General features: G+C 36.2%; 1 long non-coding RNA gene across 1 annotated transcript; it reads left to right on the top strand.

The window, feature by feature from the left end:
- Window positions 1-530: 530 nt before the first annotated feature.
- LOC139686080 (uncharacterized) lies at window positions 531-12,284 on the top strand. Its single transcript, XR_011700293.1, has 4 exons — window positions 531-803; window positions 1,933-2,114; window positions 3,477-3,783; window positions 12,153-12,284. It is a non-coding gene; the product is annotated as an uncharacterized lncRNA (long non-coding RNA).
- Window positions 12,285-16,675: the final 4,391 nt, after the last annotated feature.

Here is a 16,675-nt window from a genome sequence, read left to right as displayed (position 1 = left end):
TTGGAAAAGTTTCTCTTTCAGTGTTTACCATACAAGACGTTTGTGCTCTGAATTATACTCTCAGAAAATTTGGATTACGTTTGATCAGCTAGACCATATTCATTGTTCAAGTTGTTATGCTATTGGGGTTCTTCATGATGCTCTTCAGCAGTTTTTAAATCTTTCGGAAAAAAATTATCTCGCAATCGTCTAATTTTTATTGTTGTCGATATCTTTCTCCTCTCGCGCGAATGTCTTTTAATAGAAACAATAGGAAATAAAATGATTTTTGATGGCACTTAAGCAGTACCTTGCGCACCAATGAGTGTGCACACCTCCAACAAGAACATTGTGTTCCAATAAATGTCGTAAGATCCTTTATTTTTATCACACAGTTGTTTTTCATGTGTAGTTCCATGATCAAATGCTTGTCTCATTTTATTTCCATGTCATTCCGTGTTCAGCTGTCTACAACATTCATTCGTCACCACCTCTCTCCCTCCTCCTACCTTTTTGTGGATATTCCTTTAGCCCCCCCACCCATCCCCCTCCTCCCCTCCTCCATATTTATAGCCCCCCTTACTCTTCACCTCCCTACCCATCGGCAGCTCAAACCTCTCCCTTCGCCTGCCCCCTCCTCTTATATTCGCTCACCAATCCCGTGCATCCGCCTAACCATTCTCCCCCTTCCCTCTTAATGCACTCGCCAAGAGCTTACTTCTACGAAGACATTCAAGCTTTGTTTGCCACAGAGAGAGAGAGGTGTAAGGCGCCAAGGACATAGCGAGAGCGACGGGAAATCACTGGTGTTTTGAATAAATCAAGTAAGTGGCAATCACATTCTTAATTATAATACTAATAATTCGGCTTTGTTCGGGCGAGATTGTGACTGTGGCTGTCCCTTCTTCCATTTAACCCATGGTCGAACTATCGGTCATTTTCATGAAAAACTTACTTTAATAGCCGCATCATATTGTTATAACGACCGTCGTATCCCGCCCTGGACTTCATTTATTTTTCTCATAATCTTACAATTTCTTGGAAACCTAATGTCTTTATAATACTGGTTACCGCTTGAAAGGATAAAATTGTCTATGCCTACTGCCTTGAGTGATTAAAGGCTTCACGGCACTCGGAATTTGGGAAAGGCGAAATTTAACCCGACGTTGCCGAAGGCGTGTGCTCTTCTCATTTTAGTGACTACTCTTTAGACCTTACATTTTACTTGGGAGAACTAGGTTCCTTGCGTGTTCCTAAAAGGCATAGACATAAATACCCCGCGATCCACCAAAAGGTGTGGCATGGGGTGAAAGCACCAATTGGGAAGGGCGAGTGATAAGGTAGGATATGGGGGAGGAAGGGAAAAGGGAAAAATATTCGTTAAAACAATAAAATTACTTGTAAATTTGTATACAAGCTAGAGGAAGACCAAATTCAAAACAAGGATTAATTCACCGAATATATTGGTCACTCTTTATGCGAAAAAAGTGAATAAAAATGGACCAAATACGACAGGAAAGGTATGTTCGAGGTTCGTGGCAAGTCGTTGGAATAAATGAATAAAGTAACTTTTTTTCGGGAATAACTTATGTAGTCAAATATGACGTGCCTAACATGAATGTTCTGAGCGAAAACGTGCCAACTTTGAATTAAATCTTACGCTTAAGGATAAGTGATTTAATTTGTTGTGTGATGCAATTGGGGAGAGAGTAGTGATTTCATGGAAAACCATTTCCCGTCTAGCGAGTTTCCCCGCCCAGAGGTGCTTCAGTGGCGGAGTATTAAGCATCCACTTAATAGTTTTAAGAATGGGCCTACCTAATTTTATTACGTCAGTTCCTTTTCACTTTGTGAACTAGCTTATTTTACGGTGATAATGGCTAAATCTTAGAAATTATTAAAATATTTTATTTTCAAATTTTTTTTCTTTTTGCTTTTTTTCACGTCTTGCAGACGCTTCAACCTAATCCTACCGATCGTGTTATTTGGAAGATTCCTGACCACTTCCACAGCGGAAGAAAGCACCGCATCGCCGTTTCATCAAATCGAGTGACACGCTTAGAAGTAAAATACTCTAAACATCGGCTGATCGGCGAGATGATTATCATGATGCTGTTAATACCTATTCCAGAAAGGTAACCCAAATTCTGCGTTATAATTTTACTATACCTTGTGAAATTTGACAACATTCTAGATTCATTCAGCTGGATGAATTGTAGTTTTTAGACGCGGGTGCAGCTTCGAACCGAAGTGATGGATATCGCGTGCTCGCTCTAGATGACTGGATAAATTCTGCCTCTGAATCGACGTAAAAAATCCTTTGTTAAAGGCTAATTATTTACTGCATCGATTGAGGATTGTATTTTCGCTTGTCTATCGGATGACTTTTGTTTAATATTCAAATTCACGTCAGAAATGTCTGCTAGCCCTTTTGGGCATTGCTATGCTGCTTGCCAAATATATTTTTCTTCGAAAGTTTAATTGACGATCGCTGCATTGATTTTCGCCTCAATATTTTTCATGCTGATTGTGTAGTACTGAAGGTAGGATTAATTTAATTCCGGTTATTATATTAAGGGCTGAACTTGCTTGTGCTATGGACACGCCCACGTCATGGTTTTTGTGTGTGTTACCCTCTTCCAATCTAGTTTTATTTTGAATTATATATGCAAAGTTAAAAATGTTTGCTAACTAATCGATGGAATTGTCGTGCTTCACATCCTAAATAATAATTCTAATGAAATATTTCTTAATTGTTTAAGCTATGGTTAGTTTGAAAAAGAAATCTTGTCACCATACCAATTTTTTAATACGTGATGGCACTTAAAAAGTATAAAAGACAAATTAATGTATTTTTATCAAGGTTTAAAGCTTATTGGTTTTGTTTATGCAGATTCTTTAATGTCACTGCACGGGCGCAATAAGTCTATGGTATTCTGTTTTTGTGGCTGCTAACCAAGAGTAGAATATCCGGAAACGTTTTTACTCCCTCGTGGATTACTGCCAATCTTTGACTTGTGTAGACTTGGCTACATTCAACCGGCAGCGGAAGAATGCTTAGTCAAATCGCCATTTAATCAAATTGAGATAAAAGACTGGCTTCGAGGTGTGGAGCGAATGCTTTCCTGTGATCAGCTGATCTACGTGGTATCACTGACGATCATCTGTACTCTTAACTCCTCAGAGTCTGGAGGAGTCTGAGTAATCTTTAAACTGAATTACTTCCCGTCGCCTCGTTTTAATAACATAAAGATGACGTATTATGCAATTTCAATACTTATTAGTAGTAGCTCTCTCGGCATTGCTGAATCTAATTGTCTGAGAATTTGCGTACAAGATTAATTTTCCGGAATTGCCATGATGATAGAAATTATCTGCTCCTCCGATGGATGCTAAGAATTATTAATCTGTAATTTTTAGTTTTATTTTAAAATATGTTAATTTAGATTCTAAATTTCCCTGCGAATACTGACCCTTGCAATTTTCTCTCTTTTGAGGTTTTATCTGCTGAAGCGGCGCAACATTTCAAATGGCCTCGATAAACTTGCTGCTGCAACAGTTCGCTGATAACGGCGTGATGTTACTCCAAGATTTATTCCATTCTTCGACATGTGGAAGGCTCTTCGCACAACTCCGCCCTTCCAACAGATGAATTCTCGACCTCGCAGAATATCTTCGGACCGGACGAGAGCGACGACTTAAGGTGGGAGAAGAACGCGAGACTCATCTGAAAATCAGCTCATCGGTGAGATATCATCTTCCAAGTCCTTAGCTGCCCCAGCTGGACCTAGACTCTTCGGAAAGGTAGCTGTGATATCAATTTCTCCTAATTAATATTAATACTCGTTTGCTTATTGAATTTATTTGCCGCGTTTTCACATTATTTTTTTACTTCATTATTTCATATAATTTTTGTTAAATATTTCAGTTTTTTGTTTTAATCATTTTATTTCCATATTTCAATTTTTATTTCCTTTTTATTTTAATTTTGTTAGTATCTTAGTTTATTATTTTAAATTCATTTCATTTATTTATTTTCTGGTCATAAGTCTTACTTATTTGATGATTTGTGCATGGCAAACTTGTTTAAACTTCGTGTATCAGTAGATGAAAACTCATTAGCAATTTTTCGACAGCGGTGAAAAGTGAAATTGAAATATATAAAAGGTTCGGTTTTTGTAACATAAAAAAGTTTGATTCACTCGACTGATTGATGCAGAGTGAAATAAATTCTTTAATTAACTAGGAACTATTATTTCCGTTGATTACTTCAGGAGAGCTTTTAATTGTATTGGGTGTATTTTAGAAGGCGCTTGGACTGAAGAAATTTTTTTTAAAGTTTGGGCTCCAACGAAAACGCGAAAGACGTCTGATGTCAAGCAATTATTTTAGATTTCCCATGCTCTCCTTAGTCTGCAATTGTTTAGACAATTTATCAGAAACTATGAATTTGGTCAGTTCTTGATCGATTTTGCGTTGAATCGCCCACATTTTAGTAAATTGAATATCTTAAAAACTTAAATTAGGAGCAAATTTGCATTTCTCACATAATGAAACGAGGGCGGGCTTTTGAAAACTCTTTGTTGCCTAGCTGGGGGGCACACCTTTTTTATAAAGTTACCGCAGTGCCAAGAGAATATAAATATAATGTGAATTTTCGCTTCCACCTTCAGATATGACAAATTCCCTAGGTCAATTTTGGAAAACTTGACTGACCTTTGCTACTCATTAAAAGCTTAATGAGATGCCATCTGCAGTTTCAACAGACTTTTTAGAGAGCCCATTGAAGGCAACTACTTAGGCAAAAAGTAGCTGTCAAAAGTAGATGAAGGGTGTTGATTAATTAAAGCTACATTGAATGCTAGAATGTTTTTAAAGTCGCTCTATGCTTAAATCAAAATCTTGGAAACATTTAAAATGTCGAGCAACATTCATATTTCTTGGTTACTTAATCTGAGATGAACCACTTCTTGTTAACCGAATGTAAATATGCTGTCTCTAAATAATAGCTAGGTACAGCGTATCCTTTTCGATGCCTTAATGTATAACGCAACAGAACTTTTAACTCGTATTTTTCGTTCAATATACATAGTTCGAAGATTTGCATATTTGAAGGAAAGTGAATAATAGAAAACTGGAAATCGACCATTCGAGAAATTTAGCGGGAGAAATAAACGCGTTGACGTGAGTAAATTTTGAGGCAATCATTGTTATCAAATTTGAAATGCTTGACTAGATAGTCAGATGCACTCCGTAACTTTGTTTCTAAATCATTGAATCGATGGGATTTTTATGCTCTTTATGTATCCTATTTGTTAGGTGCCGTTGCCATGCATATCACTTTTGTCTCTCCTCCAGCTTAAAGATTGTCCGTCACCTATTGTTTTTAAATAGGCTTCATGCAACTTAGCGATAAAAGTTTTCAAGGGACTATTTAAACAATGGCTGCGCTTGCGAGGCGATCTAATTTTGTGTAGGTATATTTGCGAGCGCGCTGTATCGAAGAAGAATCTACGAAGAAATGTGACGAAGTTGTTCCAAAAGGTATCTTAAGTGCTTAACGTACTTTTTCTCGTAGTGAACTTTGATAAAAAAATAGTTTAGATCCTATATTAATGTGAAATCATAAATCAGAAACTCTTTCCCCTCCATCTTGTAGTATCACTCGACTGATTCCCCATTTAATACAGCGCATTAAACGCATTGCTTAAGTCATACATTATTATAAACAATTAACTCTTGAATTGCCCTTAGTTGATTTCTCAATATAGTTTGCATCAAGACCGCATATATAAGTATATTCGATAGTCGGGATATTTTTAACTAGAGAGAATATTTTTAAGAATATTTCATTATTATATTTTTCGGGGATAAAATCTATGCCATCAGCAATTGTGCCTACATTTTATTTTATTTAAAATTTTCTTTAATCCGGATTTATATTTTTTTTAAACATGAGAAATACGATCCGAACATTTCAGAAAAAAATGCATATCTCCCACGAATTGTCAATCAAATAAAGATATGGACCTTCATGTATGCCTTAGTTTGTTTCTTAAACACAGGTACAATTTTAGCAATATTTTTCAAATTAAAATTTGAACGAAAACATAATTCCTTTTTCCGTCGATTGTCGCCTAACCCTATTCGCAATCAATTATATTTTCTAAATCTCCTTCGTGAACAGGAAACGCCGAAAAGATATTGATTTATAAATTGAGCAGTTCCTCTTGTATGTGAAGAGAAATGTCACTCATATGCTATAGTGCAGTGGTTCTCGAAGTGGGCACTACCGCCACCCGTGCGGCGGTTCTCTCGTCTATCGGGGCGAAAAGAGGAAAGGGGTGGCAGGGGGTACCGGAGGGTCCTGGCAATGAGACGGTTGCAAAGGGTCTGTAACTTATGTCTCGATTTTTAAGTTTCGTCACGACACTTGAGTACATGGGCAGTAACGTTTAGTTTGAATAAAACGGGTGTGAATCCAGGGAGGAATCAGCTCATCTGATAATTAAATTCGGTGGTTTAACGTTAAAATATTTATCTGGCTAATCATTATCCAAACTATTCGGTTCCGACGATATTATCAAGGCTGTATTGGTAAGATATTTTTCATTCATCACATTATATATCCAACTCATTCCGATCTGTCATAACGTTCGGGAAGTGTATATTTTTAAGCTTGGGTGTTGGTCCAACTCTGGAAAAATATTTTTTCGCTGAAGAGCAAATGGTTAATACTTCAAGGCAGCTGTTGCACTAATGTATCCACGACGGCATAACTAAGCTATATTTTCCTTCTAAGTCACCTGTCAGACTTACTAATGCCTTCCAATTTCTTATTTTTTACATTCGTCATTTTTCTTTTGACAATTAATTAATCGATAAAGATTTACCTTTGTTAAATTTCCAATACTCATTACAGCTTTCTTGCAAAATAGCGCAAAATAATGTTGCAAGGGTGTTTCTCGTGCGACACAAAGTATCGAGGAAAGCCGGAATAAACCCAGCCGAAGCCTCATGTCCTACCGGTCACCGTCAGATAATCAACTGACCGTTTTCACCCCGCGACTAGGGCTTTTACACCCAACTCCAGAGCCAGGGGAGGAATACTGTGTCGCATACTTGCGGCAATAAATAATTGCCCAGTACCTAAGAGAAATCATTAGGGGAACATATATTTACTTTCGTTAGTTGTCGACAAAACATTTGCAATTCAACTATTTACGATTTAGAAAGTGCCTCTTGTGTAAACAAAAATTCGTTCTTCTCAAAAGTGCGTGTTGGATTCAATCATGGAGAGGAAGTTTAAGGATAGGATTGGGATAACAGCTCCTTGCTTCGATAACAGCTATTTAAAACATTTTCTATTGGACTTTTTTAAACAATCTATACAAATTGCCATTTAAATCGTGCGAAAGGAAGTTCAGATGTATCTCATTTAACATGATTTGTTAATAATTATCTCCTCACCAAACCACATTCCCCATTTCTTGGATTTTTTGGGGTATATAATGGTTTTTCATTCAACTTGCAGTAATAATTTTGGTTTCAGTAAAATCTTGCTCGACTTTAGCTCAAAATGTTATGGTTCTGTATAGATGTATAGATATTTATAATAATATTCCAATGCAGCTATTAATAGTTAATTGTGATGATCAGTCACCTTTATGAAATTAGCATTAATCCGGTGCTAATTTATTTAGTAACAAATATATTAAATTAATTTATAACAAAAGTGAGGTGCAAAGGAATATTTTGTAAACATTTGTGGCGGTTCATCTGAGATAAATCAAATACAAGAGGGGTTTTTTATTTCACGACTCAGTCTAATCAGCCATTCGGAACTGAACACCAATATTAGCTACCCAAAGGCTCTCAGTTGATAAATGCCAAAAAAAATATATTGAATAATTTTCTGCTACTTAATTTGTGCGTAAAATTATACTGAACAATATGTCTCATTGAGGTGGGGTATTATTAAATATCAACATATGATATATATATATATATTATTTAACTGTTTATTGTAATGTAAATTTTGCAATCATTATAAAAGCAGCATTTTATCATTTGCCTTTTGAATCATATAAATACATTATTTGCAATTAAAAGTATACATAGACATATTTTATATAATTAATTTTGTACATTTTGAATCTTTAAATAACCATCTCTGTGTAACATAACTTTTTTCCCATTACTCTTTTTTGTTGGTCATATACTTCTTCTCTTTGAGTTGCTTCAGGATAAATTATTCTGGTCAATTTGGCATGTAGCATCGACATGGGTAAGTAGTCACTTCACTGATCCATCTGTATGGAGAGACCAGAATTAAATTTATTGGTAAAATTAGAAAAACATCTATTGTTATATAGAAGCATATCAAAAATTAATATCATTCAGTAAACAATGTTAGCCTCAAAAAATGATATGGACAAAGCACTTTTTTTCCAGCAATTAATATCAATCAGTTTGGTTTCATTTATTTCCATCAACCATTATCTCTTAAATAACTCTTTGGCCATTTTAGCTCTATTGTGTAAACAATAATTATCTTTGAACTAAAAGCATCATAGATTATATTTATTAGGTAATCTACCGGTTAAGATAGGTTTTTGGATGGACGTAATTGCCAATTAAATAATTTGTGGCCCCTAGCAAAACAAAACATACTACACTACATCAGGTCCCTCTTCATCTCTGAGTACCTTCTTCCTCCCTTCATCCCGTCTAACATCCCTATCCTGTTCCTTCCCTTTCCTCTTTTGCCCAACATTCTACCCTCTATCACAGTCTTCAACATCCCACTGCCGGCCAATACTTCCTTCATCCACTTTTCCTGCCTCCATAGGATTGCTCCCAACAAACCCCTCTCTTCGCCCACCATACCAAGTACTTCTATTTGTTTTCTTCTCTGTCCATTTCATATTCTCCATTCTTCTCCACACCCACATTTCAAAAGCCTCCAGTCTATGTCTATCCTCCTGCTTCAATGACCACGTTTCCGCGCCGTACATAGCTACGCTCCATATCAAAGTTTTTACGAGTCTTTTCTTAACATCCTTACTCAACGTCCCCGTCATCAACTTCCTCCTCCTTTTGAAAGCCTCTTTGCCTAGCGCAATTCTTCTCCTTACGTCCTTACTACTTTGACCGTGTTGGTCCAAAACACTACCGAGATACGTAAACTGTTCTACCTGCTCTAGTTTTTGCTCTCCTATTTTAATGTTAAGCTTGGCCTTTTTCTTTCTAGAAAATCGCATAACCTTTGTTTTACTAATGTTGATTCTCATCCCATACCTGTCGCACTGAATTTCCAATTCACTCAGCAATGCTTGCAGCCCCTTGGCTGACTGACAAACTAAAGCTTGGTCATCAGCAAACCTAACTGATTTTACGAATCCCCCGCCCACTTTCATTCCTACCTCGAGTTCTTCCCATGCCTCTTTAATCATTTCCTCTGCGTACAGGTTGAACAGCAACGGTGATAATGGGCAACCCTGCCTTACACCCCTTCCTAACACTGCCCAACCAGACTCCCCGTTCCCCACTCGGACCTGAGCAATCTGAGACATGTACATTTTCTGCAATACACTTAATGTTTTTGCCAATTCACTTTAAAATCTTCAAAATGGGAAAAATACCTTATGTTTGTATTTTATATTCTTCTTGGTTAGTGATCTCATTACTGCATGGCATCACTATCTCTCCCCTTCCTAAACCCAAACTGATCATCCCCTAAGTAATCATTTGCCCTACTCTCTATCCTTTTGTTTATGATCCTGAGAACAACTTTAGCTGCGTGGGATATCAAACTGATTGTCCTATAGTCCTCACATGACGTGGCCTTTACCTTTTTCGGAATAAGAACTAAAACTGATCTCACAAAATCCTCCAGCCAGATTCCTTCCTCATAAATACTACGGATCAGGCCATATAGCCTCTTCCTCCCACATTTTCCTAAACATTTGTGTAGTTCCGCAGGGGGTTATCCAACCCCACGGCCTTATTTAGCTTCATCTCCCTTAATGCCCTTTCCATCTCATCGTCAAGTATGCCTGGTTGGTCTAAGTTCTTTACTGCACAGGTATTCTATATATTCCTTCCATCTCTCTTGGATCATTCCTGTGTCAATTATTACCTTACCCGCCTTATCACTAACTGTTAGCATAGCTCTTCCCTTCTTACTTCCGGATGGTGATTTAACTTTGCTGTACAGCGCACCGATTTCACCCTTCCTCTGCAGACTTTTCATATCCTCGCACTGCGTCTTCCACCATGCGTCTTTTGCCTTATTTGTTACCTGCCTCAATTTATTGTTCAATTCTTTGTACTTCATTTTTCCTAATTCTGTATTTACATTCTTCCATTTTTGTCCCTCATCCATCTTTGTAATCATTTCATCTGTGATCCATGGTTTCCTAGTACTTTTAGCGTTAACAGTTTCCATAGTCTTTTGCAGCTTTAGACAACCCTTTCTTGATGATACTTTCCCATTTTCCATGATTTCCTCCACCGCCTGTGTGTATTCCTTCATTTTCAAACCATTTAATGCTTCTATATTCCATTTTCTAACTCGCCGCCCCTGCCTTATCTTTTTGAAACGGACGCTACATTTCATAACAACTTATTTGTGATCAGAGTCCGTATCCGCTCCCTGGAAGCTGTGTGAATTGATCACGATGTCTCTGAATCTGTGCCTAACTGATACCTTTCTGAGTTACCTGGTATTTTCCATGTATAACTAAGCCTTTTGTGATGTCTTAACCAATGGTTGGTGGTAACTAACACCTGTCTCCTGCAGAACTCTACTGCTTTCTCCCCATGGTCATTCCTCGTGCCTAAACCGTAGTCCCCAACCTCATCACCATCTCTTCCTTCGCCTACCGTCGCATTCCAATCCCCCATCACTATCAAATTTTTCCCTGCAGGAACACACGCGATCATGTCCTCTAACTGATCGTATATCCTATCGACCTCTTCTTCCTTATGGTTGCTCGGTGGCATGTATACCTGAATAATAACCAAGTTCGTCAGTTCTGCTTTTAGCTCTACTAGTAATATTCTATCCGTTATCTGCTCTATGTTGACTACGCTTCTTCCTACCTTTTCATTTAATACCCTGGCAACCCCCCTCGTTGGCTCTCGTCCCCACCGCTGTATATTATTTTCTATACTTATCACTCTAGTAATCCCATCGTATTGCCATCTCACCATATCATAGACCTAAAATATCTATATTTCCCCTTTCCATCTCTCGTTTTTAACGTGACACCATCACTCAATGGCCACCTCACTGAGGAATAGATACTGCATGGACTACCTATCGTCTGGCTCCTAACGCATCACAGATAAGATAAAATAATTGGCAATTAAAAATATTTCAGTGAACACTTAGTGTATCTAAATATCTAAATTATTATAGCATATATGCAAGGTAAATTGAGAAAATTAAACAAAAATTCCGAAGAGGAGATGATGATGAGGGGAAATTCTCGGAGATACTGCAATAACGGAGTCTTCCTTTAATGTGCATTTTAATGTAACAATTTCAGAGTGTAAAAATCTTTCGTCTTGACTGGGATTCAAACCCAGATTCCTCAATATCCAGTCGAGTGCTTTAGCCACTTAAGCTATTGAGGTGTCCTCTTAAACTGAAATCTTGTTCCTATAAAAGCCCCAAAATTTCAGTTTAAGAGGACACCTCAATAGCTTAAGTGGCTAAAGCACTCGACCGGATATTGAGGAATCTGGGTTTGAATCCCAGTCAAGACGAATGATTTTTACACTCTGAAATTGTTGCATTAAAATGCATATTAGCGGATGACTCCGTTAAAAGTTACTATTGCAGTATCTCCCGGAATTTCCCCTCATCATCATCTCCCCTTTGGAATTTGTTTGTTCAATTCTCTCTCAATTTACCTTGCATATTTAATAAACATTAATTAAGTATTTAGAGATTTAAAATGGGAATAATAAACATATGATCAGTAAATTAAATTAGCTTATAGAACAGGTGCCCAATGATTTTTGTTCAATCTTAAATTAATTGCTAAATTTGACAGATGACAATTTGCATTTTTAAATAAATAACCATCTTTCCTATATTTTAAAAGTTTTCTGTACAGGATACAACTTAACTATGCTAAAGTTATTTTTTTCTATATTTACAGGACTTGTCTCATCCTTGCTGACCTGGCTACAGTAACAGTGCTGAACCAAAATTACTGAGAGAAGATTTTGAAAATAATATCATTAAGTTTGTAATGCATACTTAATGTTTTTGAATAAAATATTTCAGCAGACTTGATGACTTTGATATGGATTTAACAAATGTTCAAGGTTCCTAGTTTCAAACATTAAGATTGAATTTCACAATTCTGATTCGCCTATTTCACCCATATTCCTTTTTCTTAATTGCAACTATCCAACCTTTCTAAATTTGTTTCTAGTCCATGTGATACTTCCCACATTAAAAGGAACGCTAATAAAAATACGATATGAGAATTGTGTGAAATTAAATAGTAATTGCATTTGGAAGGAACTTGAGCCCCCCAATTGTTACAGAAAATAGAAACAATTTTTGATGGTTCAAATTTTCAACAATTCCTTAACCATCTAATATTGCCTGAAGATACAAATATAAAAAATCATCCAGGTATATTCAAATGATTTCTAATATTTAAAACTATGCAAAACACTCTTCATGGTTGCAAAGATAAAAGATGGATCTAATTCGAGTCTACTGTATTATTAATTGCTGAACAATGATTGCAATGACAGATTTGACATGATGGAACTTGGGCTAGCTGATGAGGAGATAAGATGGGTGAACAATAGAAATCCAGATTATCAATGATGATATTTCAAGAAGATCAGGAATATTAAGAATAATTTAAGAACAAAATTAGTTAAAACGTTTAGAAATAAAATTAAATAGAAATGGAATGGCTGAAAACAATGAGTTAATGAAAAGAAGTAGAGTAATTAGATATTATTTATTAGAGGATTATTAATGGGGAGCCCTGTTCTTCTGGTCAATACAATGCCCAACATAAAAATAAGTCAGCATCCATAACCATAGACTCAACATAAAAAATGCTGCTTTGTTACATTGAATGATTAAGTTGTTTTGGATGAATGTAACTGTGCACATAAGGGTAATGTGCCACAATGACAGTTTGGTGAACGGTGAATGAGGAGTTCTTTGCAACAAGAAAAGTTGGTTTGGTTTATGCGCACCTTTGGAGAATTTAGGGTGATAGCTTTTTTTCCCCTGCATATATTATTATATTCTATTATTATTATTATTAGGCAAGGCAATGGATGCACAACTATTTTCAGGAAACATGTACTACAGGTTCCGCTTAATGTGATCACTGATTAGTTAGATCAATAAATGATTTACCAACAAAATTTCAATGGATTTAAAATGGTTCTCCCGTTATCATGATGTGATATTATTCACAGTATTATTATTAGTTTAAAAATAAACTCATACCAATAATTCACCACTAAATCTTTAACTGATTGCAAATTGAACTCTAATAAGTATTGAGTAACCATAAATCAGATGCAATAAAATTAAAGTTAAAATACAGGTATAAGAGTAAGGCCCTTTACTCAATGACATCAACCATGATCTTTAACACACATGTTGAAAGGCACTGATCAATTTCAAGGAAATAAGAAGAAACAAAATGTGAAGAAAGGATAAGCATTCTTTGGAGTTTTGGATTGCATTGCTTTATGCAATTGCAGAGAAGAAAGAATATCTGACAAGAAAGAACACTACTAGCTAGTTTGGAGTAGGGGATTAAAAAGAAAAAATAAGAATCCAGTTAAGGGTTTAAGAAAGCTTCAAAGAAAAATTTTTTATGGGCTCATTTGAATATTTATTAGGGAGGAATTTGGCCCAAAATTATTAAGATCAACGTGAATATCCATCCCTAAGAAATAAAAAACACTAGTGGAAGCATATGGTGAGAAGGTAAGGAAGTCTCAACAACCCTGAATGTCTGAAGGGGGTGGGGATGGAAGCGGGAAATAGCAAAAATGGAGAAGGAACTGTGGGAAATCCAGTGCCTTATTAATAACCTCCTGAAACAGGCAAGTGAATGCCTGGGGTAAGACTCAGGGAGAATTGGTTGCAGTGAACTCCTCCACAGAAGGTGTATTTCATATGTGAGAACTAAAAGAAAACAAGTTATATTTTTACTACAGCAAAATAGCAATTCAGATGCTTAGCAAAGAGATGCATAAAACTGATTGACAGATGCTAATGACTATTCAGGGGATCATTGCTTTCGTTCAAAAAATGGGAAGGGTATGGGTGATGCCACAGCATTATTTAGGTCACTAGAGTAGAGAGAAAAATGGAATGCTAAAAGAAGTATTTCTTTGTTTTATGGAATTCTAAAAGGCATCTGGCCAAGTAAATAGGACAGAATTTAAAGATGTTGATGATAAAGCACTTAATGTATTGCAGAAGATGGGAGTAGACAGTTGTTAGGTAACAAATCCATTGCCTGTTGCAGATGGCATGAGTATGGATAGTAGTTGGAGAATGGGGATGGGCAGGGGGTTAAGGCAGATGCCCACTATCACCCATGAAAGTGGGTGCCCATCAATGTATACATGAAGGAAATGGTGAAAGAGGTTTGGCAAGAGCTAGCGGTATGAATGAAAATAGATGCCAAATACATAAAATCAGATTTTCAGATGAAGGAGCTTTATAGTGCCATCTAAAGGAATAATAATAAATTCTGATCACATTAGAAAATTAATATAATAGGCATGGAATGAGATTCAGGGTAAATTAAATGAAGCAAATAAGGTTCATGAAAAATAGGAAGGCTTAATTAAACACAAATTGTACAACATGGACAACTGAAGTGAGAAGAGACCAACTATCTTGAAATTATTTTGGACATAGAAGATCAAAGTTATAAAGACATTAAAATAAGAATAACAAAGACTTATGCAATATGACTTGGGTTATAAATTAAGATGTGAACAAAAAATTGTTGAAAACATTGATTTAGAGTATATTTTTGAAATGGCGATAACAAGCTAGATAAAGAGAAAAATGAATTATTGTGTCTTACATACTGGAGGGTAATAACAGGAAGGAGCTGGGTGAAATGTGAAAAGGGCCAAGAAATCGTGGGTTGGACATGGAAGTTAAATTTAATTGATAGGAAATCACACTCTGGGAAATAAGGACAAATTAGAAACATATTGATATGAAGCCTAGTGCTCCAAAACCATGGTATCTCCATAACACTGGTCTTTCAGGAAAAGGGATAGGCATCAAAATAGCATCACAATACTGGTGAAAATACCTTAAGATGGGTAGAAACGCCAACAAAGAATAAAAAGGGATGAGGATGATGAAAGTTGCCAGTAAAAACTGGAAAGTGTTGAAGGGAGTTGATGGAGCAGGGTATTGAGTGAAAGTGAATGGCAAATTGACAAATATTAATGGGAATTATGCTGAGAAACAGGGAAGGTAAACAGAAAAAGAATGAGTAATCCTGGACAACGTTGAACCAAGTGTGGTGCAAGATGCAATGCAGAACCTTCACATTGGGCACCCCCAAAGATCCAGGCACATTATGGAAATATGCATTGTTTTACTTCATATTTTCATAGACAGTCCTAAACCTAATGCTATTTCAGAAAATTCTATCACATCTTTTTCAATATCGATGAAAAGAATCTTTTAAAGAGCTGCTTAATATTATGAAAATCTGATACATTAAGGTAATCATATCAAGTATAACCCCGAAGTATTGGAGAGTTACTGAAAGGCAAGGCTTAAGTCATATTTCACATTTACCACCAATATGGTAACTGATAACGCTGATGTATCACAATGACTGAATTAATCATGGAACTTTTATGTGAGGCAATGAATTAATCCATTTAGATTTAAATTAAAATAAGGGCATCATTAAAACAGGATAATCCACCGGTAAATAAATATTAATAATGAATTGGTACACTTATTTACCATTCAATAAGCACTTTGCAAGTTGAAAATATATCAATGCTCTAGCAAATAGTAAGAAACAATTTCACTTAAATTAACCGTTGAAGTTTTATGGCCACTTTGGAGAAGTTTGGGCACTATTTTGAATGAAATTATTTCATGTACTGGTAGGTGAAGGAAGAAATGGTGATGAGGTGGGAGACTACGCTTTCAGTATAAGGAATGACTGCAGGGAGAAAGCAATTAAATTCTGCCAGAGACAAGGCTTAGTCATCACCAAAACTTGGTTTGGACACCACAAAAGGCATATGTATACCTGGAAAATGCCTGCTGACTTAGATAGGTATCAGTTACATTATATTATGGTTAGGCACACATTAAGGAACAGCAGGATTGATTTGCCCAGTTCCCCAGGAGCAGGTGCGGACTCTGATCACAATTTAGAACTCATGAAGCATAGCGTCCGATTCAAAAAGATAAGGCAGGGGTAGTGTGTTAGAAATGGAATTTAGAAGCATTAACTGGAATGACAAGGAAGGAGTGTCAAGAGCCTGTAGAGAAAATCATGAGTTAAGAAGAAGAGCTGAGTACTAACAAGGATAAATGGAAATATATTAAAAAGATATTTCAAAAGCAACGAAAGAAACTATAGGAACTGTTAATCAGAAAAGGACAAGGCAACCATGGATCATGGATGAGATG

Source organism: Hetaerina americana, unplaced genomic scaffold (genome assembly GCF_022747635.1).
Source record: "Hetaerina americana unplaced genomic scaffold, ioHetAmer1.1.p SCAF_1, whole genome shotgun sequence".
NCBI lineage: Eukaryota > Metazoa > Arthropoda > Insecta > Odonata > Calopterygidae > Hetaerina > Hetaerina americana.
The sequence above is the reverse complement of the archived record's forward strand: the minus strand, read 5'-3'. Positions and strand labels throughout refer to the sequence as shown.